The sequence below is a fragment of the Pelophylax lessonae genome, assembly GCF_965119305.1.
Source record: "Pelophylax lessonae genome assembly, chromosome: 3".
In the NCBI taxonomy this organism is placed as follows: Eukaryota; Metazoa; Chordata; class Amphibia; order Anura; family Ranidae; genus Pelophylax; species Pelophylax lessonae.
The window spans coordinates 75,162,917-75,189,992 of NC_138770.1; the positions used below are offsets into that span (position 1 = coordinate 75,162,917).

Sequence of the window (27,076 nt, forward strand, 5' to 3'; positions counted from 1 at the left end):
TGGTGAACAACAGACAAAGCTGCTCCCCCCACCCCCTTTCGCACTGTTACGTTGTGCTGTGGATTGGTTGCTAGGATGGCCAGTGTCCTAGCAACCAAATGACATCAACAGCACCTCCTGGCTAAAGCCAGATGTTTAAATTAGGGATCCTTCTGCATTCAACCTGCTTGTAGCAGCAGGCGGGAGCCAGGAGGTGCAGAAGAGCTGTACTATGCCATTACTGTAACAGCAATGTAAGAGGCAAATGGGAGCAATGTGCTGGACAAATATGTGCTATGAGGACACAGATTAGGTGGTGGCTCTGATGGGGGGTGGGGGCACAGGCATGTCTATGGGCTCTAATGGGGGGGGCTCTGATGGGTAAGTGTAAGGCTGAATCTGAGGGAGACAAAGATATAAAGGGGGGATCATTAGGAGGACACTGACACTAACTATGATGGAGACACCAATGAAACAAGGGACTTTCTTGTAAGGGTGGACGTTGACCAGAGAATCTGTGTAAGGGGGACTCCGATTTGGATTATAATGTGAAGGTAAACTTTCAAATCTTTTCCTTGTACAGATATCCAGTTTATTTGTTGTATTCATTCATTTTCATTTATAAATACATTTTTTTTTTCTGGCCGGCAAATATTTGTAAAATCTACAACATGACCCTTGTGCTGAAAAGTTTTGAGACCCCTGGTCTAAATGAATAACTAAAAATGCCCAATTAGAGTAAGGCTGGGTTCTCACAGCAGGGGTCCGATGCTTCCTTGTTCTCCACTTCAGGCACAAATTTCCAGCTGGATTCGGACCTGAAACAGACCAGAAGATGCAGAGGGCTCTTCTGTAAAGCCCCCGAGCTGTGTGAACTGGCTCCATTGAGAGCTGGTCACAGTCTCCTGACATGCAAATTGGATGGTGGGAAATCCACAGTGTGAACCCACCACTCACTATTTAAAGTGGAGTTCCACCCATTTTTGCAAGTTGAGCTGTATGCAATCCCCTTTAAATATGCTAATACCAATCTAAACTATTTTTCCTTTAAATATACTAATACCAATCTAAACTATTTTTTTTTTTTAAGGAAATACCTTTAATCTTCTGTATTTATCTGCACTTCCTGGTCCTGATGCTTTCAGCGATTACGTCACTCAGCGATTTGCAAGGCCTAGTACCGAAATCTCGTGTGATTTCCAGGGCTCAGGGATGTTTTACATTCAGTCCGTGCTGCGTCCGCCTCCTATCAGTGACTGAAAGAATTACATCCCTAGAACTCACTGAGAGGAGGCGGGACGTAGGCGGGGTGGGGCGGGGCAGTGTGTCAGATGTATTATCCAATGATAGTGAGAGAGCAGAGGGGAGAGAATGTAATGTCAGATTCTGCCTCCCTCTCTGCATTAGATTCTATGGGGAAGGAATGGCTTATTCTTCTGTGATTATCATACTGAGAAATGGAGGAATATTATCTGATTACAGAGCAGTCACACAGCTCGGGGGACATTAAAGGGGCACTCTAATCCGCACGGGGGACATTAAAGGGGCACTCTCACCGCACAGGGGACAAATTAAAGGGGCACTCTCACCGCACAGGGGACAAATTAAAGGGGCACTCTCACCGCACAGGGGACATAATGTAAAGGGGCACTCTCACCGCACAGGGACACAATGTAAAGGGGCACTCTCACCGCACAGGGGACAAATTAAAAGGGCACTCTCACCGCACAGGGGACAAATTAAAGGGGGAACTCTCACCGCACAGGGGACATATTAAAGGGGCACTCTCACCGCACAGGGGACACAATGTAAAGGGGCACTCTCACCGCACAGGGGACAAATTAAAGGGGCACTCTCACCGCACGGGGGACACAATGTAAAGGGGCACTCTCACCGCACGGGACACAATGTAAAGGGGCACTCTCACCGCACAGGGGACACAATGTAAAGAGGCACTCTCACCGCACAGGGGACAAATTAAAGGGGCACTCTCACCGCACAGGGGACAAATTAAAAGGGCACTCTCACCGCACAGGGGACAAATTAAAGGGGGAACTCTCACCGCACAGGGGACATATTAAAGGGGCACTCTCACCGCACAGGGGACACAATGTAAAGGGGCACTCTCACCGCACAGGGGACACAATGTAAAGGGGAACTCTCACCGCACAGGGGACGAATTAAAGGGGCACTCTCACCGCACAGGGGACACAATGTAAAGGGGCACTCTCGCCGCACAGGGGACAAATTAAAGGGGCACACTCACCGCACAGGGGACACAATGTAAAGGGGCACTCTCACCGCACGGGGAGACAATGTAAAGGGGCACTCTCACCGCACGGGGAGACAATGTAAAGGCGCACTCTCACCGCACAGGGACACAATGTAAAGGGGCACTCTCACTGCACAGGGGACACAATGTAAAGGGGACATCTCACTGCACAGGGGACACAATGTAAAGGGGACATCTCACTGCACAGGGGACACAATGTAAAGGGGCACTCTCACTGCACAGGGGACACAATGTAAAGGGGCACTCTCACCGCACAGGGGACAAATTAAAGGGGCACTCTCACCGCACAGGGGACACAATGTAAAGGGGCACTCTCGCCGCACAGGGGACAAATTAAAGGCGCACTCTCACCGCACGGGGACACAATGTAAAGGGGCACTCTCACCGCACGGGGAGACAATGTAAAGGGGCACTCTCACCGCACAGGGACACAATGTAAAGGGGAACTCTCACCGCACGGGACACAATGTAAAGGGGCACAATGTAAAGGGGGTAGCGATATGATGGCACTGCTATTGGTGGCATCACTGTGTGTATGTCGCACTGTGATGGTGGGCAATAACATAGCAGCACTGTGATGGGGGAAATGTGATGGCAGTATTGTGAAAGCAGACCTGTGATGGGGGCATTATTATTGGTGAAATGTGGTGGGTGATATTCTATTTAGGGCAATGTGATGGTAACATTTTTGTCCGTGCAATTAGAGGGCAACTCTGATGGGGGCACATTCATTGCAATTTTTTTAAATATACACTTTTAATATACTTTTTAAAAATTACAGATTTTGAATGACAGCCATGGTAGCTCACCTTACATCATTTTTAATACGCTATCAAATAATTAATATCTTCAAAATCTCTCTCTCTCTCTATATTACAAAAAATATATATATTATACACACACACACACACATATACCATGTGCTGACCCCATTACAGTGTGACATCCATCCATCAACAGTGCTGACCCCATCACAGTGCTGACCCCATCACAGTGTGACAAGCATCCATCCATGCAAAGTGCTGACCCCATCACAGTGTGAAATGCATCCATCCATCCATCCATGCATGCACAGTGCTGACCGCAATACAGTGTGACATCCATCCATCAACAGTGATTACCCCATCACAGTGCTGACCCCATAACAGTGTGACATGCATCCATCAACAGTGCTGACCCCATAACAGTGTGACATCCATCCATCAATGCATATTGCAGACCCCATCACTGTCCTGCCCCCATCACTGTGTTACATCGATCCAGCCATACTTCCACAATGCTGCCCCAAATCAAAGGGTGCCATCACAGCGTTGCTGCCACAATAACCATGCTGCCCCCATTCATAGTGCTGCCATCCATCCGTTACATTAAAGTTCCCCATCAGCCAGACAAGAGCTTATCTAACCATAATAGCTGGCAGTGTGTTTCTATCTGACTCTCTCTCTCTCTCTTGTGTCTTCCGGGAGGAGGGGAAGAGATCTAGAGGGCGGAAACTTCCTCCAGAGCCGACGTCTCTATAGCAACCTGTACTATGCCTAAAGCATAGTACTGCCCATGTGCGGGATTTCCTGCTGCATTCTGGGTAGCCAGAATGAACACCAAGCAGGAAGAAGGTCACTAAGTCTTACACTGCGGCTTCAGATGCCCTTACTAAAGATGACAACGCACAGGCAGCAGTTTTAAAAGTAAGAATTTCACTAAACAAATACACTGTTCAACTCATAAATATGCAAATAGCGGTTTTGTCAAGCGAGATGTATTAATATTGAGTAGGAGGAAGAGGGGAATGAGAGAGTCCCACAAAACAATGGGGTCTCTCAACCTCTCGAAAAAATTGGGACTTTAGAGGCTAATAATAGGTGCTGATCTTGATGGAAATAAGTACAACAATCATCTAAAAGATAACATTTATTACATATATGCATACAAAAATATAACAATATACATGTATTTGATAAAATAACCAAACATAACAAGTTCCTATTTAGTATTTGTGCAATGGTAAAACGCATCTCTTAACATAAAGCAAATCTATGCTTTAGATTTATTCTAAAAAATACATACATACATACATACATACATACATACATACATACATACATACATACATACAATACATATCCTAGTATTACAATAACGTTTTCTACAACGTGAAAACAACCCGACCATCATAAAGCCTCTAATTTGTTTAACTTAACGCGGCCACTCAAAAAAAAAAAAGAAATTTGTTGAGAACGTAGTTATAATAACTCACGGATATTGCACTTATTCTCCTTGGTTGAGTGCAGACAATGTTGCATATAGACCCATTGCCTCTAATGATATGGTCATCCAGAATAAACTGCGTCACTTGGGTAGTTTTTCCACACCCAGTCTCACCACTAATAACTGTCACTTGATTGGTGTTTATTATTTTAACGATCTCCTAAAAATAGAAAACAGCTTAGATAAACATTAACATGCAGTACATTTAAAGAAATGCAACTTGACAAGTAAAACATTAGAATTGTTGGCTTACCTGTAAAATCATTTACTTTGAGTACATCACAGGACACAGGGTACTTCATATTCATGACTACTTAGGATGCCCCAAAGCACTGAACTTGAGGGGCGTGCAACACAGCAACAAGGACAACACGTCCAAAACAGATTGGGGGAAAATCCCATTACAAAGCTGCCTGCAGGATTTTTTTGCCCAAAACTGGAGACTGCATTTGATCTTTCCAACATCAGGGACTTTACCTTGGAATCAAAGAGAACAGCCCTTCTGCAGAAGCAGTTCCTTCACCTGTACCATGCCAAGGATGAAACCTAAATAACTCCAGGCGTTAAGCCATATGATCCTTCTCATTGGACAGAAATGGTGCCCATTCAGGAAAGCTGCCTTTCTCAAGTTTCCCCAAGGCATCCACTGAAAAACTCAATGCTTTGCCCAAACTTTGAGGGCCTGGCAAACGTCCTACCTCAGCAAAAGAGGACTTTAAAGCTGATCCCAACAGAGAGGAGGCCATCTTAAAAAGGACCTCTATCCTCTTATCTCTAGCATCCTTGAAGAATAGAATCTCATCCAGGACGGTCAGGATCTTAGTCAAGTAGTAAATAACTAGCTCAACAGCTGGAGAACCCCAATTTCTTGTAAAATGGCTCCTCCATAAAAAGATACTGTAAAGCAAATTGCTTCCGTGGTGAAAAAAACTCCCATTCAGGCGAGTTCAATTAGCAAACATCTTTTACTGCAAGTGAGGGTGTCTTGAAAAAGATTTAGATTGTTTAGACAGCCGCCTGGACCCAAATCCAGTGACTTTAGGAGAAGAGGACTCCGGAAGTAGAAACTTCCAAGTTATTGCTCACCATGTCCGTGAGGAACCCCACTGTGGTCTTCTGTGTCAGAGCCAGAACCAGATCCTGAGATCCCTCCTGGAAGGACCTATCCACAGAGACCTATCCCATTCCTCAACACCTTCCTCCTCTTGAGGTTGATCCTCTGACACCTCACCTTTCCCACAAAAGGGGAGGGGAAGGAGAGCACCCCCCTACTTTCACTCCAAGCATTCCAAGCCAGTGAGAACCCTTGAGTCAGTCCAGGAAACTAGAAAACGGCAGCAGAAAATTCCTCCATCGACACAAAGGATGGCGATTGTGCCCTTGAGGTAAAACTACCAGATAAGGGAAGGAATTCAGAGCTAATCTGACCCTTAGGGGAGCTATTAGAGGAAGAATTTGTAGAGGGTCCTCCCTACCCGATAGAGAAATTTGGGACCCCACCACATTGTCCCCAAGCCCCCCTCCCCACCCAAAACTCACTGCTTGCATAAGGCAATGGCTTGCTGAGGGTTTAGGTCTTTAAAACCCTATATGAACAGCTAGCCAGCTAAGAGAAGTGTCAACCCAAGTCAGACACCTTATCAGCAAGTCACCCCCTATATTATCTGCAGTGTCCTAATGCTGAGGACTATTGCAGCTGCACATGGACTGTGGCTGAGAGTAGCTGAACCCCAGAGCTATGATGTGATCACACGTTACGATGCCAGTCGAACAGACTAAATAATGTTGTGCAGAGATGTGCAGCGCTGAAGCCACCAAACCAGTCCTTTCCTTTTGAACACTGTGGCTGAGAGTAGCTGAACCCCAGAGCTATGATGTGATCACACGTTACGATGCCAGTGGAACAGACTAAATGGTGTTGTGCAGAGATGTGCAGCGATGAAGCCACCAAACCAGTCCGTTCCTTTTGAATACTGTTACTGCGGTGTATTTGTTCTGCATGTAAAATTGTACTGGGAACACAGGGGAATAAGCTGTTACATGCTTCACCACAGAGGCACTCCGCACACTATGCTACAGTGCGAAAAAGCCAAATCTTCACCTCTGACGGCGGGCTTGCCCCCTCAAGAACTTCCGGGACTTAGAACCCCCTCCAGGGGGATCATTGTGCAGGACCTGTAAAAGTGCCCTGCTAGCAAGGTCTCCAAATACATTGTGGAGATCTTTGACCATGAGATCCAGCACCGACCAGCAACATTACAGGCTGTTCCCACTCTTGCATTCGAGCTCCGGGTACAGTTACTCTTTAGGTGCCCGATCTGGATGAAGCCTTTCCCTACCCTAGCAGTGGTGTTTCAAATAAGCCAGAAATAGAGTACAAAATCCCATACAAGTAAAATATTCAGAGAGACATCTGTAGGTAAATCCATCACCTAAAAGGTCATTTGCTAAAAACTAAGGCTTAGCTGGGGTGGAAGGGGTTAAACCTAGGATGAGAATTCCTGTTTTTTTTTTTTTTGGGCCAGTGTCCAGTCACCTGAAGGTAGAAACATACCCTAAAGTAGTCATGAATAAAAAGTACCTTGTGAAGTTCGATAAGGAAATATCTCTTTGCAGTGTCACTTGAACTACAGCTGCAAAAACATTTAGACCAGGTTCACTTTAATAGCTAAAGGCATGAAAACATGCAGTGTTATTGTGTCATGGTATAGTAACAACCCACAACCAAAGTTGGGTCAATAGACCTGCAAAGGCTGTGCCCTGACTGAGTTCTAACACATGAATAGTGAGTTGTAGAGCTTGGTGGAAGTACGCAATTCCAACCACATGACCACTGCCACCAATTAGTAGAGAGCATAATACTACCAATCCAAGCACCCCATATCCATTGCACTGTCCCATCGCAAGGTACTTGCTCATAAACACGTGTTTGCTCAATACCCTGTATCAGAAATATGGCAGATCACACACTGATGACACAACATCTCTACGATTAAGCCGGTAAAGTTGAAAAGTATTAACACAGTGACTTTAAGGCGGGACACTTGGCAGCATGTTAGTCTGACTGCACTGAAGTTAATTTAACATCACCTCATCAATGTACAGTCCAAAACTCTTTTAATCCCCACTGATACTATATAATATAAGCTCTGCCGAGAGCATTTTTTTAGGCTGCACTAAAGAGACACTTTAGACTACTATCTTACACTTATTAGTTACTAAAAAAATTAAAGCCCAATAGAAACCTCACAATTTATTACTGTAATGCAGTCAGGTTTTATATACAGTAATAAATATGGGTCTGTTTCACTTTAATTGCTAACATCAAATAATCAAACCATGGCTCCTTCACAAAAAGCAGTGACCTGACACTCTTGTGGTCTGACAGGTTGCACTGAACACTGCTCTATCAAGAGAATTCTGTTCCCTGTATGGCAATATTGGTAATATTATAAAACACATTTTTGTTTATTAAAATATTTCCATTAGCCACAATACAGACAAAAAAATATATTTGATCATATTTGCTCACCTCTCTCATAGTGTATGAAGGTAACTTTTCACGGAACCGCTAGAAAAACAAAACAAAACAAAATCACTAAAGAAAGTACAAGTACAAGGTATAAATATAAGTTATGAACAAATACACAATGATCCAGCAAGCTAGTATATTTCATAGCACATTAGGACTTTGGAAAAGTACTAAAATGGATGGTCAACTTTTTACACCAGCACCCTCAAATCACTGAATTATAAAAAAAAAAAAAAAAAATGGGGGAGGAGAAATGCACTTTAAAGAGGTTGTAAAGTCAGAATGTTTATCTTAATGCATTCTATACATTAAGATGAAAAAAAAAACCTGTGTGCAGCAGCCTCCCCAGCACCCCCTAATACTTACCTGAGCATCCAGCAATGTATCTATCCAGCCCTCCAAACTCGCTCTCTCTCCTGATTGGCTGAGACAGCAGCGGCGCCATTGGCTCCCACTGCTGTCAAACTCAGTTAACTAATCAGGAGAGAGAGGGAGCAGGGCCGAACAGCAGCTCGGTTCATGTGGGGGCACTCAACAGGAGGGAAGGGCCAAGAGCTCCAGCCAGGGACCCGAGAAGAGGAGGATCTGGGCTACCCTGTGCAAAATAAACTGCACAGTTTATTTTGCAATTTAATAGAAAAATAAATAAATAAAACAACTTTACAATCACTTTAAACGCAGCTTTTTTTTTTTTTTTTCAAAAGTTCACTTTAAAGTGATTTAAAGATTATCCAGCCCATCGCCCAGTCCGGCAGTTGATTGTAGATCTCACAGGGAAAAAAGAAGAAGAAAAAAAAAAAATCTAAAAATTGCCAGGACCAGAGATCCCAGCAAGGAACTAGGTCTTTACCCCGGACTAGGCAGAAAAAAAAGAAAAAAAACGAAGTACCTATAGCAGAGAGAGGGAGTATACCCCCTGGGACTGCCCATAGGCATAGCCAGACCTTTTTTTTGCCTGGTGTTCTACTCCTGTAGGGGGCAGTATAACCCAATGGTTAAGAAGACCAGGAGCTGTGTCCAAGGAACGAAAGAGAAATGTATGATTTTTACATGTAGGAGAGAAGAGTCACAAGTGCCTTGGGTGGAAAGTGGTTAAGTGGAAAGTGGTTAAATAAATATACCTGGACAGAACAGAAGATAGGAAAACATTTGTATTTCTGTTTGTGCAGCTATTGAAGCTTTTAGATTTCTAGTAGAATATAGAGTCCCTATCAGCTATTTCTTGCCGTCTGTTGCAGATTCTCTCTCACTGCCTGTCAAGTTACTGGGAGAGTAAATGAGATAAAACCTCTCCAACAGAGCCAAGTCCTGGATAGCAGTTAAAAAAGTTGTTAATCCAGTATACTATGATCATGCCTCATCTCAGAGCATCTCCCGGCGCTCACGTGATTCCTCGGCTCTCCCCTCTTCCCGGCTTACAGCTGGGGAGGAGGTGGAGGAGAGAGGAGAGAACTGAGGAGTCACGTAAGTGCCAGGAGGTGTTCTCAGAAAAGGTATAGTCGCCATTTTTTTATATATCTCACAGGCACATATAGTATTATATAGCAGAGGGGATGGCATGATCATAGTATAGATATGAGAGCAGCAGGAAGGGAGGATCATGGAGAGAACAGAGCTGACAGACGGGGAGGAGCAAGGAGGACACAGGAGAGCTGTGGATGATGCACTGCATATTGTCCAGTAATATCACTGGGTTTTCTGGCTTTCAATCCACAGACAGAGCATTAGGCTGCACTTTTTCATAAATGTCAAATATCTAGTTTACAAACAAGTACACAATTCCTTGTCCAGTTGTGAATAATGATAGTCATTTCATTTAATGCATATATTTTATGAAGGGTATAAAGGCTCTAAAATGAATCACCAGCATTTCAGCGTATGTGGGATTTGTTTTTTTCCTCTGCAGCTCTTCTTTAAGTTGTTGGTCCAAGGCTGTATTTCCCCTATAGCACTCAGCAACACATGCATATTCACCGTCATCATCCTCATCCCAAGCATCTTTTTCTTTAAATGCAGTCTCTCCAAGTTGAGATGGGGTATCGTTTCTGAAAAATATAATATTATATAATAATTATATACAAAAATGAATGGAGCGACACAAAGTGATGTAATATTAATCAGCCAGACACTCCGGAGATTTTTAAAATAGACTTTACAGGTGACCAATTAAGAGTAATGAATTAATTTCTGCAGTTTTTGCCTAAAAGACATACACAAACTTTTACACGATAAAGAAAATTTTCCTATAAACTTATAAAGTGAACAGGGATTGATTTAAAGACTCACACAAGAATCTGGGAGCACAAGGTGCCTGCACTTCAGTACTGTTACATTTCTAGGGTAAGCTCACATTAAAGATGACCGATTTCATTTGGACTTAAAGTGTTTGTTACCCCAACATTTCATATTCCTGAAATGCGTCTGCTATCCCACGTACTTGTATGAGAAAGTATCCTGTTCTCTTTCTATGGATTTCTTTATGTGAAATCCCTGGTGTTCATTCCAGTCTCTCTATTTCCTATTAAAACTGACCACACCAAGCAGGATAGGACACCTTGGTCAGTTTTTTTAGCTGTGCTGGGAACTTGGCCTACCCTCGTCCAATAACCAGACTTGTCCTGACATGCCTCCCCTGCACAGCCATTCACTGCAAAGCTCAGTGTACTGTTGCTGCTCCTCCCCCCAGCTTTTATGCAGCTGATAACAGAGGGAATGTGATCACTTAACCACTTAAGCCCCAGAAGATTTTACCCCCTTCCTGACCAGGGGGTATTTTGCGATTCGGCACTGCGTGACTTTAACGGACAATTGAATGGTCGTGCGACTCTGTATCTAAACAAATTTGGCGTCCTTTTTTTCCCACAAACAGAGCTTTCTTTTGGTGGTATTTGATCACCTGTGCGATTTTTTGATCATGCGCTATAAACAAAAAGAGAGCGTAAATTTTGCAAAAATAGCAATATTTTTCAAATTTTTTTATATGAAATTCCCCCCAAAAAAATGTAAAAATGTAAATTTTTTAACATTTTCGGCCAATTTGTTTTATGCTACCTATGTTTGGTAAAAAAAAAAAAAAAATCGCAAAAAGCGTATTTTGATTGGTTTGCGCAAAAGTTATCGCGTTTACTAACAAAGGGAAAGATTTTTGTCATTTTTGTTGTTTTTTTTTTTAAACGCGTAATGGCGGGGATCTGCAATTTTTTTTGCGGTACTGCGACATTGCGGCAGACAGATCGGACCCTTGACTGACATTTTTTACCCTTTTGGGGTTACCAGTGACATTTCTACAGTAATCAGTGCTATACATATGCACTGTTACTGTAAAAATACACTGGCAGTGAAGGGGTTAACTTTTTTAGAAAGGGCGGGGCTATGTGTGTCCCTAGGGGCATGCTTTCTACTGTGATTGGCTGTGGCTTCCTATGTATGAACAGTGATCAACGGTTCTACATAGTAGAACCGTATGATCATCCTTCATACACAGGGGAGAATGACAGGCAGCTTGTTTACACAAGCTGCCTGCCTTTCTCCCTCTCCCCCGACGATCGCCGAGTGACCGGCGGACAAGTGGTTAAAAAAAGGGGGGGGGGAGTATTGTTCATGCTTTTTAATATCTATACACTATATGTAAAGTTCACATATTGCAAATAGCAAAGATGTTAAAGGAAATCCCCGCACCAACTGTTGTGAGAAGAGCGCACACGTCACAACTGTGGGAAAGAGGGGCAATCCTGCTTACAGAATTATGTTGACCCCCAGATTATAGGGAGGTCAATACCTGCATATAAGAAGCCAGGACTTGATGGATCCACAACTAACCCAGGCACACAAAGCATCCTCCACTGCAGTATCTAGAACCAGGTACACTCCACACTCATAGCATTGTGAACTTCCACTCATGAAGCAGCGTATGGGACCATGAGAAACAAACTTCAAAGATATAAAATGCTACATTGGTGTAATAGTTCTAAAAAGGCTAGACGCACTAATTTATTGTAACAAAACTACACTCACATTGAATAAATACCATCACAAGTGTGTCAGTATAGTAAAAAGATGGCTGTGGCGTATAGCGTGCTTACGTCATGTCGTTGTAGTCGCTTTACGCGTTTCATCACATTAAAACGTCTTCAGAGGCGTGCCTGGCTTAGTTGTGGATCCATCAAGTCCTGTCTTCTTATATACAGTTATTGACCTCTCTATAATCTGAGGGTCAACATCGTTTGGTAAGCAGGATTGCCCTTCTTTCCCACAGTGGTGATGTGTGCTCTCTTCTCACAACAGTTGGTGCAGGGATTTCCTTCAACATCTTTGCAATGTGGGGACTTTACATAAAGTGTTTAACAGGACTTTGTTGGCGCTGCACCCATTGTTTTTCATTTGTATTGTGGGTGTACGATCAAGCCTGTTGGTGCTGGCTGGCAACTCTAATTTTTCAACCAAGCACAGATATATTTTGTTTTTTATAATATCTATACACAAATATTTTTCCTTTCATTTCTATTTTAAACTGAATAGAATGTTTTACAAAGTGATCGTTTACAATTACTTTAAAGTGGACCCTTAGCTGAAAATAAAAGGTCACCCTGATGCCCACTGCAGCAAAAAAAATGGAATTTTTGTAAAATCTTACCTGTAAAATTCCTTTCTCTGAGTCCTCCGACAGTCGCCGCCTCCTCTAAGTCATCACTGTTGGGTATTGACTTCCCATCCGCAGGAGTAGCTAGGCATATAGACTTAGTCCAAAGACAAAGACATTAGCATATACACACCCATGGGGGCTGTCCCATCTGGTCAATACCCCCCCTGCATCACCACTCCCAACTCAGTTTGGTAGCATAGCAGTAGGTAATAAGAACCCCTAAAGAGGGGCGGGGGCGGCGACTGTCGGAGAACTCAGAGAAAGGAATTTTACAGGTAAGATTTTACAAAAATTCAGTTTTCTCTTACGTCCTCCGACAGTCGCCGCCTCCTCTAAGTCATCACTATTGGGATGTCCCAAAGCAGTATAGACATGAGGGGCGGGAGAAAAGGCAATGCAGTACCCACATCAGAGAAAGGAATCTTACACACACAGTAAGATAACTTTCTGGGCAACAGAAAAAAACAATGCTCAACAGGAGCAACAGCCCAGGAAAGCAAACACCAACAGCCAGGGACCCAGAAAAAAACAAGGGTCCTTCATGGCACTGCCGCACTGAGAACTTTGCGGCCAAAGGAAGCATCAGCTGATGCCAGAACATCTACTTTGTAGAATTTGGAAAAGGTGTGCACCGACGACCAAGTCGCAGCCTTGCACACCTGGGCCACCGAGGCCTGATGCCAATAAGCCCAGGACGCACTCAAAGATCTGGTAGAGTGCGCCTTAACAGGGAAGGGCGGAACCCATTCCTTCAAGGCATAAGCCTGTTCAATGGTCTGTCTGATCCATTTGGCAATAGTCGCTGCAGACGCAGCCATGCCCTTCCGAGGTCCCTCAGGAAGGACAAATAGGGAATCCGTCTTCCAAAAGGATTCCGTAGACGACAGGTAAACCCTGATCGCCCTGACAACATCCAAGGAATGCAAGGCAATCTCCTTCGGATGTTTAGGCTTCTTGCAAAGCGAAGGCAGGACAATGTCCTCATTAAGGTGAAACTCAGTGATCACCTTGGGAAGGAAGGATGGGGGTGGTCGCAAAACCACCTTATCCTTGTGAATTATCAAGTAAGGGGAACGGCAAGACAACGCCGCCAATTCCGATACTCTGCGAGCCGAAGTGATCGCCACTAGAAAAGCAACCTTTTTCGACAGCAGAGGCAACGATATCTCCCTGATGTTTTCAAAAGGAGCACACTGTAACATGGACAGAACCAAGTTCAAGTCCCATGGAGGTAAAGGCTCCTTCCTGGGAGGAGCCAAATGTCGCACACCTTGAATGAAGGTGCGAATCAAGGAATGAGATGCCACAGGGCGTTGGAAAAGGACAGCCAGTGCCGACACCTGGCCCTTTATCGTGGCCAGCGCCAAGCGCTGATCCACTCCAGACTGGAGGAAAGCTAACACTCTCGACACCGAGTACGAGCGAGGGGAGAACCCCCTGGACTCACACCAGGACGATTTCCTAGCCTTGATTAGAGTAGGAATAACCTCAGGGGAGAGACCCTTGTCCCTCAGGACCTGGGTCTCAACAGCCAGGCCGTTAAAGCCAGCGACTGTAAAGCAGGATGGAAGATCGGTCCTTGAGACAGGAGATCTTCCCGCAGAGGCAGACGTCACAAAGGCGCCACTGCCAGATGAACAATGTCGGCGTACCAGGACCGGCGTGGCCAGTCCAGAGCCACCAGAATCACCAGGTGCGGTTCCGAGGCTAACCTGCGGAGGAACCTGGATAGCAACTGAATCGGGGGGAAAGGCATACATCAGACGATACTGATGCCAAGGGGCCACCAACGCATCCGAGGCGACTGCCAGAGGATCGCGTGTTCTTGCCACGAACCTTTCCACCTTTCGGTTTAGCAGAGATGCGAACAGATCCACGTCCGGGGATCCCCACCTCGCACACAGCATTTGAAAGACCTCCGGGTGTAGGGACCATTCCCCCTGGTCCAGGGTCTGGCGGCTCAGATAGTCGGCCTGCCAATTTTCCACACCTGGAATGTGAACTGCTGAGATCGCAGATACATGAGTCTCGGCCCAAGACAGAATGTCGGTCACCTCCCGGGCTGCCCGAGCACTCCTGGTGCCCCCTTGGTGGTTGATGTAAGCCACCGCGGTAGCATTGTCCGTCTGTACTCGGACAGGCAGGCCCCGGAGACGGTCCGACCACTGGAAAAGACAGAGTTTGATCGCTCGCAATTCCAGCACATTTATCGGGAGGGAGGACTCTTCCTTCCGACCAAGTGCCCTGGGCAGACAGGTTGCCCAGGACTCCACCCCAGCCGACAGGCTGGCATCCGTGGTAATCACCGTCCACACCAACGGACGGAAGGACTTGCCTTCCGCCACCGACGGGGACTGGAGCCACCACAGAAGAGCCAATCTGGTCTGAAGACTCAAGGAGACACTCAGATCCAGGGACTGAGGCAGTCTGTCCCACCTGGTCAGGATCTCCGTCTGGAGAGCCCGCGTGTGAAACTGAGCAAAGGGGATCGCCTCGAAGGCAGACACCATCAACCCCAGAGACCTCATACAGGTTCTGAGTGACGAGGACGGGTTGTCCCTGAGGGACCTGATCTCGTCCTGCAAGGTCCGGAGCTTGCCCTCCGGCAAGAACACCTTTGCCTGAGCAGAGTCCAGAATCATTCCCAGATAGGGAAGACGAACCGATGGAGGCAACGCCGATTTTTGAACGTTGATGGTCCATCCGAACTCCTGAAGCGTCTGTACCGTGAGGGACAGATCACGCACTAGGTCCTGGCTGGCACGTGCCCTCAAAAGGAGATCGTCCAGGTAACCCAAGACCGCAATGCCCTGTGCCCTCAGCAGGCCCAGAACCGGCGCCAGCACTTTGGTGAAAACCCTGGGTGCCGAAGCGAGACCGAAAGGTAACGCCACAAACTGGTAGTGGTCCTCTGCGATAGCGAACCGAAGGTACTGCTGATGACCCTCGAAAATGGGGATGTGTAGATACGCATCCTTCAGATCGAGGCCAGGAATTCCCCTGGACTCAGGGAGGCCACCACCGAACGGAGAGACTCCATACGGAACTTCCGAACACACACGGAGAGGACACGAAGCGGTTCAGCGATTTCAGGTCCAGAATAGGACGCACTTTGCCCTCCTTTCTGGGCACAGTGAACCGATTGGAATAAAATCCCCGAAACCTGTCCCGATGAGGCACAATCACCCCCTGAGACAGAAGGTCCTGCACCGCTTGGTGCAGGTCCTGCAGACGCCCCGGAGACAAGTGAAGATTTGAGGGAAAAAATCTGTCCGCCGGCCTGGAAAGGAATTCGATCTTGTAACCCGATCGAATGATTTCCTGAACCCACCTTTCCGATACCCGGAGCAGCCAAGGTTGGAGGAAACCGCGCAAACGTCCCCCCACCCCAGAAATGGGTGAGGGCGCCCCTTTAGGCAGAGGAGGACTGACCCGCCGAGCCGACATTGCCGGACTTCTGCTTACCCGCCCAGGGCTTCTTCTGGCTGCCCTGGGCCTTGAAGGGCTTGCCCTTGGATTGGTTCCGAAAGGACACCTGATTGGATCTAGGCACAGAACCCCGCTTGCCTCGAAAAGACTTGTTCTTCGGGTTCTGGGGCAGCATAGTGCTCTTGCCCCCCGTGACGCCTTTCACCAGGGTATCCAATGCCTCGCCAAAAAAGGCGAGAGCCAGCATAGGGAAAATCAGCAACCGTTTTCCGTGAGGACTGGTCGGCCGACCAGCTCTTCAGCCATATCAGTCGCCGGTTAAGCACTAGAGAGGCGAGCCACCAAGGGGGCCTCATTCAAGGCTGCATCACACAAGTACATGACTCCCTGGTGGATCTGATCCACCATTTCCAGCTGGGCAGGCGGGACCCCATTAGACACGAGATTGCCTCTCAGCATCTTAGTCCAATCAACCACCGCCTGTGCCACCAGAAAGGACGCGAAAACGGGTTTGAGCAACGAACCCGCCACCGTATAGGAATGGCGAGCTAGAGGACTCCAACCGCCGGTCCGTGGGATCCCGGAAAACCGGGGTATCCTCAGTAGGAACCAAGGTAGCCTTGTTCAACACGGCCACAGTGTGATCTACCTTTGGAGGCACACACCATCGTGATTTCATAGCTGGCGCAAAAGGATAAAGCAATTTGAACCGACTAGGTACCAGGAATGGACGTTTTAACGCGCGCCACATCTCCTTAACAGTGTAATGAAACTCAGCTGGGCAGGGGAAAACCTGCGCAGACTTGCGGGTCCTGTGCGTCCCGAATGAGGACACAACGCCCGGAGGACTGGGCTCATCCTCCAAATGTAAGGTGTCCTTAACAGAAATATTCAACACATTCATGGTCGCCCGTTCTTCAGGCGACCCCGGGGAGGAGGTATCAACCCCCTCCACCTCAGCCTCCCCCTCAGACCCCGGGGGGTCCAAGGATGAGCGGGACCCTGAAAAGGGCACGCTCGCAGCAGCAGCCATATCCCCATCTGAATCAGAAGAGAGAGACATTCTGGGCCTCTTCCTCGCAGCGCGTACAGACATCAGCATTTCCATATCAGCCACCAAAGTCGCTACCACAGCAGCCAAATCGGGTCGCAGTGGGGCCACAGGAGAACTGGGGTCCCCCACTAAAGCTGGAGGAATCCATCACCCCAATGCAAATACAAATTACTGTGCCTTTAAAATCGATGCGGCGTGTGCAACCCACCGCTGCAGCTATACTGACAGAAGACCCCAAAAGGAGAAGATAAACTGAGGCCAGAAGCGATAACACAGAGGAAAATTCAGAGCAATAACCTGCAGAGCTCGCAGAGCGTTGCAACCGATGTCCTGCATTCCACCAGGGAATCAGAAGGAGCGGAGAAGCCCCAAAACAGTATCCCCCAGCAGAAAAGCCATACCAGGTTGTATACAGGGTGCGACACCTAGCGGTCACGCTGGTGGCTGCAACCCGGAGCCTTCCCATTTGTTTTTAATCTCTTACAAGTAAAAGGCTCTATCACCCATTTTTTACCTCTGCTCACAGCAGCACATATTATTTAGGTTTCTTTACTGTGCACAATCACCTTTAACTTGTTTTGAGATTGGATACACACTACACTTGGTACATTTAATTTTAAATAAAAACCACTGCCTTGTGTCAGCCTTGTGTTTTCTTTGCACTAGCACTTTGCACTATATCATTGCACTATTTAAAGGCACAGGGTATGTTTTTTCACTATAACTGGTCTCTGTAAAAAAAAAAAAAAAAAACTGTGAGTCACATGTGCACTTTATAATTTATATTCATCTTACTAAAAAAGCACATTTAGCACATTCATTATTTTATACCACTGCTCACCAAAGTGTTCTTAACCTTTTAAAATGGTAGCGCCGTTCACAACCCCACTTGCACACATTCCAAAAGATAAGGAAGGCTGAGACCGAAGCCCCAGCACAGGTAGCCTGACTACTCCTGACGCTAGGCAGATTAAAACTGAGTTGGGAGTGGTGATGCAGGGGGGGTATTGACCAGATGGGACAGCCCCCATGGGTGTGTATATGCTAATGTCTTTGTCTTTGGACTAAGTCTATATGCCTAGCTACTCCTGCGGATGGGAAGTCAATACCCAACAGTGATGACTTAGAGGAGGCGGCGACTGTCGGAGGACGTAAAAGGAAAACCTTTTTTGGTGGTACCCCCTTCCCCTTCCTTAATCCTCACCTAGTCAAGGATGACGTTGCTTCAGCCCCCTTCCTCCTGCCTGTGGCCTCATCCTCATCAGAAAACATCACACTCTTAGAAAATATCCATGAGCAACAACAGAGTCTAAGTACATAGCTATTAATATTTTGGCCTGTCTCTTAAATAGAGTTTACCTTTCATTTTCAGAGTCTTCAGAGAGAGTTGGCTTCACATCATTATTTTGCGCCTGCACGGCGCTTAGAAGCTGTGTGATCTGTAGTTCTCTGGATTCATCCATGCGCACAACAGCTCTCTATAAAAAAAAATGTTAGATTCTGTTATAATGAAAATTATTTGTTGAAAAATCACGATCTCGATTCATTCCCCCCCCTCACGATCTTAAAATGGCACTTCCTCGATTCTTGCAGAGCTGTTCTCTGCTCACTCACAGCTGTCAAAAAAAAAAAGAGCCTCAGGCAAATGTTTATCAACATTGTGAAGTCTGCTAGATAACTATAAACACAATGTTTTACAATGTATCATTTTTTCAGAGGGAACCCAGCCGTGCACACCACAATCCCGGATCCCGCAGGGCAGGTCCAGACTGGCCATAGGCCGAGCCGCATGTCTGAGGCTGCTCACACCAGGCACTGGGATGTTGGCATCCATGCTGTCCGCCGGCAGCCTGGCACATATGCGAACATGATTAACAAGTCCAACAAGCTGCTGCTGTTGATTATCTTGCAGTATGTGTGTCTGGGCAAGGCTGGCCAGAAGATGTGCACCTGTCACCGGCCCGGCAAAGAGGAGATCTGGGCCGGTTGGAGCTGCGGGCTGCACACTGACTAGACAGAGCGGACCATCTGTCTGGCCGTTGCGGTGGACAACAAGAGGTGATCCGGTTCAGGGACTGTGGCATATACAGGGGCATCATTTAGCCTCTCTGTAAAATATGGCATTGGACAGGTGGTCTACAAGAGAGACCAGAAAAGGTTACAGAGAGGTTCTCAGTAGATAGTAGTTGACCAAAAATCTGCCCTGCAGATCAGGCATGTCCAGCCTGCGGCCCGGAACCGCAGGCAATGCGGCCCACCGGCCGCAGAACTCAAGATAGTCTCCCGCCTTTGGCCGTCGGTTCACAGACAGCCGCAAGTGCCGTGTGATCTCCCGGCTGCTGCGGGAGACTTAGGATGTTTGCAGTCAGTGACAGAGCCGCTGCTTGCTGTATAGGTCCGGCTCTGTCACAGGCTGAGCGTTATGAAATACAGTCAGCCTGTGACAGGAGCCATACAGGAAGCAGTGGCTCTGCTCTCTACTGCAGCCGCTGCTTCCTCCAGCAGTACCCGACGTCATGACCAGCAGTACCGGCAAAGCAACACACCAGCAGTCTGCAAAATAAGTAGAAAAGATATGTGCATTAGCATGTGTAAATTGTTGCAATATGTTTTTTTAATAAATAGTTGTGTTTTGTCATAATATGTCATGTCCTTGTTCATACATGTATGAATAAGGACATGATATTTTCTGGCTGCCTAAGTCATATGTGCTAGGGGTGCAAACTATCCCTCAGCAAATAACTGTAAATATCCCAGCATGTGCAGTGTTTCTGACTCCTACCACCATGACCACTTCAAATCACTGGTGGTTAGAGTGTTCCTTTAATATCTCTCAGAAAAAGTAAACCTCTGTATACTGAATCCATTTTATTTGATCATTCTCTAGTTGTGTTAAATTAGTGCGGGGGGGGGGGGGGGGTAGTGCGGTGGCCCAGGAAGGGCGCAGCGGCGTTTTATTACTTATATACCTTAACCAAAAAGGTTGGACACCCGTGCTGTAGATAAAAACAAACTGTGCTTTATGAACACGATTACATTACGTCCTGAGTTCCCCGGTCTTCCTTGTTTCTAGGAAAATCCTGAACCTTTAGAGCAGGGCTTCCCAAACTTTTTTGGGCCGAGACCCACTTATGAATACAGATTTTTTTCGGGACCCACTTGCTTGTAATTGAATTGTAAAGCGCTACAGAATTAAGGTATAGCGTGCCCCCTTTCAATGCAGAGAGAGCAGTGTGCCCCCTTTCAATGCAGAGATGCCAGCATGCCCCCTTTCAATGCAGAGATGCCAGCATGCCCCCTTTCGATGCAGAGATGCCAGCATGCCCCCTTTCGATGCAGAGATGCCAGCATGCCCCCTTTCGATGCAGAGATGCCAGCATGCCCCCTTTCGATGCAGAGATGCCAGCATGCCCCCTTTCAATACAGAGATGCCAGCATGCCCCCTTTCAATGCAGAGATGCCAGCATGCCCCATTTCAATGCAAAGATGCCAGCATGCCCCATTTCAATGCAAAGATGCCAGCATGCCCCCTTTCAATGCAGAGATGCCTGCATGCCCCCTTTCAATGCAGAGATGCCTGCATGCCCCCTTTCAATGCAGAGATGCCAGCATGCCCCCTTTCAATGCAAAGATGCCAGCATGCCCCCTTTCAATGCAAAGATGCCAGCATGCCCCCTTTCAATGCAGAGATGCCAGCATGCCCCCTTTCAATACAGAGATGCCAGCATCCCCCCTTTCAATGCAGAGATGCCAGCATGCCCCCTTTCAATGCAGAGATACCAGCATGCCCCCCTTTCGATGTAGAGATGCCAGCATGCCCCCTGTCAATGCAGAGATGCCAGCATGCCCCCTTTCAATACAGAGATGCCAGCATGCCCCCTTTCAATGCAGAGATGCCAGCATGCCCCCTTTCAATGCAGAGATGCCAGCATGCCCCCTTTCAATGCAGAGATGCCAGCATGCCCCCTTTCAATGCAGAGATGCCAGCATGCCCCCTTTCAATGCAGAGATACCAGCATGCCCCCTTTCGATGCAGAGATACCAGCATGCCCCCCTTTTGATGCAGAGATGCCAGCATGCCCCCTTTCAATGCAGAGATGCCAGCATGCCCCCTTTCAATGCAGAGATGCCTGCATTCCCCCTTTCAATGAAGAGATGCCAGCATGCCCCCTTTCAATGAAGAGATGCCAGCATGCCCCCTTTCAATGCAGAGATGCCTGCATGCCCCCTTTCAATGCAGAGATGCCTGCATGCCCCCTTTCAATGCAGAGATGCCTGAATGCCCCCTTTCAATGTAGAGATGCCTGAATGCCCCCTTTCAATGCAGAGATGCCTGCATGCCCCCTTTCAATGCAGAGATGCCAGCATGCCCCCTTTCAATGCAGAGATGCCAACATTCCCCCTTTCAATGCAGAGATACCAGCATCATCATCCTCACAGTAGGTATAGGCATGGCACAGTAGGTACAGGCATGGCACAGTAGGTATAGGCATGTCACAGTATGTACAAGCATGGCACAGCACTGCTACTTACTGTGCCCGGATTGCTACCCACTGCAGTGGCTTCAATCACTTACCTGCTGTCCTGGGCAGTGGGCTGGCTGGACTCGTGTGGCTCGCTGGCTGGACTCGTGTGGCTCGCTGGCTGGACTCGTGTGGCTCGCTGGCTGGACTCCTGTCAGGTCATGGTACAGGTCATGGTACAGGCATGGTACAGGTCATGGTACAGGAGATGGTATAGGCATGGTACAGGAGATGGTATAGGCCATGGCATAGTAGGTACAGGCCATGGCACAGTATGTACAGGCATGGCACCGTAGGTATAGGTATGGCACAGTAGGTACGGGCATGGCACAGTAGGTACGGACGTGGCACAGTAGGTACGGACTGGCACAGTAGATACGGGCGTGGCACAGTAGGTAAAGGGATGGCACAGTATGTACAGGCATGTCACAGTCGGTATAGGCATGTCACAGTAGGTACGGGCATGGCACAGTAGGTACGGGCATGGCACAGTAGGTACGGGCATGGCACAGTAGGTACGGGCATGGCACAGTAGGTACGGGCATGGCACAGTAGGTACGGGCATGGCACAGTAGGTACGGGCATGGCACGGTAGGTTTAGGCATGGCACAGCACTGCTGCTTACTGTGCCCGGATTGTTACCTATTGCAGCTGCTTCAATCTCTTACCTGCTGTCCTGGGCTCGACTCCTGTGGCTGCTGGCTCGCTGCTGGCTCACTCCTGTCACTCCTCACTCAGAGTTCAGGGCGCGCTGCTCCTCTCGCTGACGGCGGCGGGAACAGGCGGGAAAGGGGCGGGAATGTGCGCACGGACGGTGCGTGCGTCAGTCACCGCCCCCCAACGACATCAGCCGGGAACCCCCCCCCCCCCCCCATAGCCAGTAATACGTCCGGCGCCCCTAGTGGGCTTTTAAATTGTACTTTTTTTTTTTTTTCCCCTCACTGCTGTGATCTGCTGCTCCGTTGTCGGCGACTCACACTTTGGGAAGTCCTGCTTTAGAGTGTTGACAGATAGACCATGATATGCCCAGTCCTGAAAGAAATCCAACATAGATGGAATGTCTGGGGGACCGTGTGTATGGTCTGACAACCATGAATTGAATCTGGTGACCAGTTTACAGCAGCTAACCAAAGGCTGAGAACCCCTGCGATCTTAGGAGCTCCTCTTCAGAAGCCACACAGCCAGATTCAGAGACAGCACCCGAGGATAAAGTACTGGCCCCTGCAAAATCAAATCTTAGAAGTTTTCGAGAGCTTAGGAACCTTATTCCAAGGCTGTGATGTATCCTTGGAAGACGGAAGCTGCTTCCTTTTTAAACTGCTTGAGAAAAACTGTTTTCTTTCAGGGTTCTCCCACTCAAAATTGATTGTGTCCAAAGGGGAACTATGCACCAGGAAGACTCTTGGCTTCTTGGTGTGCATACCCTGATACATTAGGTCATGTTTGGAAGAGTGTACATTTTCCATTTCAAGGGTATTGTAGATTGTCTTTAAAAGATCATCTACGTCGTCTAGCGTCAATTTATACATTTACCCCCTGGAGGATTCACCTACCTCCCTCGCTAATACTTCCTCTGACCCCGAATCAGACCTTTCAAGAAACATGGGACCCAAGATCCTCACTAGGATCTTTGTCCCTAGGCTCTGGGACTGGAGGAGCGAAGAGACGTGCATTTCACCAATTAGGGACTTAAAAGACTGAAAGGTAGATACTAACTCATCCTTAACCGATGAAAAGATCTTGTGACAGGCAATCACTGACTCTTCATTCATAAGGCTATCTATGCAAGTGCGACATAAAGGTTTGATCCAGGAAGAGCCAACAAGCTTTGCCGCACACATTTAGGGAGCCCTGCGTCTGGACTTTGTCCTAATACAAAATAGTGAAAGCAGAAGGCCTGTCACCCAACCCTTTGCATACCTCACCGTGCTTTGGGAAGAAGGTACTCCCTGCCAAATTTGACAAAAGTGTGCCTAAAGGTATAAGGAAAAAAAGGTGAAAATCCTCACAGGCCTCCCTTCTGGGGATTTTCACCTTTTTTTCCTTATACCTTTAGGCACAAAAGGACCGCCTTTTAAGGTTAAAGTTTAACATGTTTCCTGTCCCGGGGGAAGAGCTCTATGTCTCAGCGGCTGCCCTGGAATACAATATGAGAAAATAATCTAAAGTTGTGGTCCTGTCTGGCTAGAGAAAACTAAAATCGAGGGACTGGGGAGGGGTGAACTCTTATTATATGAATGTGGATCATGTGTTTCCTGTCTAGGAGGGGGGAGGCCTCTCTGGTGTAGCTGTCCCAGAAGACAACTTGGAAAAACCTATTGGAACTGTGTATCCAAATTAATATCACTGTCTAAATCGGGGGTCTCCAAACCCCGGACCGTGGCCCACATCTATGTTTTCCCCAGCCCGCAGCTCACTCAGACACTGCAGGTCGGAATTTTTTTTCAAAAGCCCTACTGTTCTAAGCAGTAGTCCTGGTGAACAGCAGACAAAGCTGCTCCCCCCACCCCCTTTCGCACTGTTACGTTGTGCTGTGGATTGGTTGCTAGGATGGCCAGTGTCCTAGCAACCAAATGACATCAACAGCACCTCCTGGCTAAAGCCAGATGTTTAAATTAGGGATCCTTCTGCATTCAACCTGCTTGTAGCAGCAGGCGGGAGCCAGAAGGTGCAGAAGAGCTGTACTATGCCATTACTGTAACAGCAATGTGCTGGACAAATATGTGCTATGAGGACACAGATTAGGTGGTGGCTCTGATGGGGGGTGGGGGCCCAGGCATGTCTATGGGCTCTAATGGGGGGGGGGCTCTGATGGGTAAGTGTAAGGCTGAATCTGAGGGAGACAAAGATATAAAGGGGGGATCATTAGGAGGACACTGACACTAACTATGATGGAGACACCAATGAAACAAGGGACTTTCTTGTAAGGGTGGACTTTGACCAGAGAATCTGTGTAAGGGGGACTCCGATTTGGATTATAATGTGAAGGTAAACTTTCAAATCTTTTCCTTGTACAGATATCCAGTTTATTTGTTGTATTCATTCATTTTCATTTATAAATACATTTTTTTTTTCTGGCCGGCAAATATTTGTAAAATCTACAACATGACCCTTGTGCTGAAAAGTTTTGAGACCCCAGGTCTAAATGAATAACTAAAAATGCCCAATTAGAGTAAGGCTGGGTTCTCACAGCAGGGGTCCGATGCTTCCTTGTTCTCCACTTCAGGCACAAATTTCCAGCTGGATTCGGACCTGAAACAGACCAGAAGATGCAGAGGGCTCTTCTGTAAAGCCCCCGAGCTGTGTGAACTGGCTCCATTGAGAGCTGGTCACAGTCTCCTGACATGCAAATTGGATGGTGGGAAATCCACAGTGTGAACCCAACCTTAAAGGAGAAGTTCACTATTTAAAGTGGAGTTCCACCCATTTTTGCAAGTTGAGCTGTATGCAATCCCCTTTAAATATGCTAATACCAATCTAAACTATTTTTTTTTTTTAAGGAAATACCTTTAATCTTCTGTATTTATCTGCACTTCCTGGTCCTGATGCTTTCAGCGATTACGTCACTCGGCGATTTGCAAGGCCTAGTAACGAAATCTCGTGTGATTTCCAGGGCTCAGGGATGTTTTACATTCAGTCCGTGCTGCGTCCGCCTCCTATCAGTGACTGAAAGAATTACATCCCTAGAACTCACTGAGAGGAGGCGGGACGTAGGCGGGGTGGGGCGGGGCAGTGTGTCAGATGTATTATCCAATGATAGTGAGAGAGCAGAGGGGAGAGAATGTAATGTCAGATTCTGCCTCCCTCTCTGCATTAGATTCTATGGGGAAGGAATGGCTTATTCTTCTGTGATTATCATACTGAGAAATGGAGGAATATTATCTGATTACAGAGCAGTCACACAGCTCGGGGGACATTAAAGGGGCACTCTAATCCGCACGGGGGACACAATGTAAAGGGGCACTCTCACCGCACAGGGGACAAATTAAAGGGGCACTCTCACCGCACAGGGGACAAATTAAAGGGGCACTCTCACCGCACAGGGGACATAATGTAAAGGGGCACTCTCATCGCACAGGGGACAAATTAAAGGGCACTCTCCCCGCACAGGGGACACAATGTAAAGGGGCACTCTCACCGCACAGGGGACACAATGTAAAGGGGCACTCTCACCGCACAGGGGACAAATTAAAGGGGGAACTCTCACCGCACAGGGGACAAATTAAAGGGGAACTCTCACTGCACGGGGGACACAATGTAGAGGGGCACTCTCACCGCACAGGGGACAAATTAAAGGGGGAACTCTCACCGCACAGGGGACAAATTAAAGGGGAACTCTCACTGCACGGGGGACACAATGTAAAGGGGCACTCTCACCGCACGGGACACAATGTAAAGGGGCACTCTCACCGCACAGGGGACACAATGTAAAGGGGCACTCTCACCGCACAGGGGACAAATTAAAGGGAAACTCTCACCGCACAGGGGACTAATTAAAGGGGCACTCTCACCGCACAGGGACACAATGTAAAGGGGCACTCTCACCGCACGGGGGACACAATGTAAAGGGGCACTCTCACCGCACAGGGGACACAATGTAAAGGGGCACTCTCACCGCACAGGGGACACAATGTAAAGGGGCACTCTCACCGCACAGGGGACAAATTAAAGGGGCACTCTCACCGCACAGGGGACACAATGTAAAGGGGCACTCTCGCCGCACAGGGGACAAATTAAAGGGGCACACTCACCGCACAGGGGACACAATGTAAAGGGGCACTCTCACCGCACGGGGAGACAATGTAAAGGGGCACTCTCACCGCACGGGGAGACAATGTAAAGGGGCACTCTCACTGCACAGGGGACACAATGTAAAGGGGACATCTCACTGCACAGGGGACTCAATGTAAAGGGGACATCTCACTGCACAGGGGACACAATGTAAAGGGGCACTCACTGCACAGGGGACACAATGTAAAGGGGCACTCTCACCGCACAGGGGACAAATTAAAGGCGCACTCTCACCGCACGGGGACACAATGTAAAGGGGCACTCTCACCGCACGGGGAGACAATGTAAAGGGGCACTCTCACCGCACAGGGGCACAATGTAAAGGGGCACTCTCACCGCACGGGGAGACAATGTAAAGGGGCACTCTCTCCGCACGGGGAGACAACGTAAAGGGGCACTCTCTCCGCACGGGGAGACAACGTAAAGGGGCACTCTCACCGCATGGGGAGACAATGTAAAGGGGCACTCTCACCGCACGGGGAGACAATGTAAAGGGGCACTCTCACCGCACGGGGAGACAATGTAAAGGGGCACTCTCACCGCACGGGGAGACAATGTAAAGGGGCAC

At 47.6% G+C, this 27,076-nt stretch overlaps 1 long non-coding RNA gene and 1 pseudogene across 2 annotated transcripts in view; both read right to left on the minus strand.

Moving 5' to 3' along the window:
- The window catches only part of LOC309551435 (lysozyme C, milk isozyme-like), a 361,460-nt pseudogene that overhangs the window by 158,846 nt on the left and 175,538 nt on the right, over window positions 1-27,076 (minus strand). The window lies entirely within an intron of this gene.
- LOC309551545 lies at window positions 4,547-10,059 on the minus strand. Its single transcript, XR_014225092.1, has 3 exons — window positions 9,934-10,059; window positions 8,070-8,108; window positions 4,547-4,697 (listed from the first exon to the last, which is right to left on the minus strand). It is a non-coding gene; the product is annotated as an uncharacterized lncRNA (long non-coding RNA).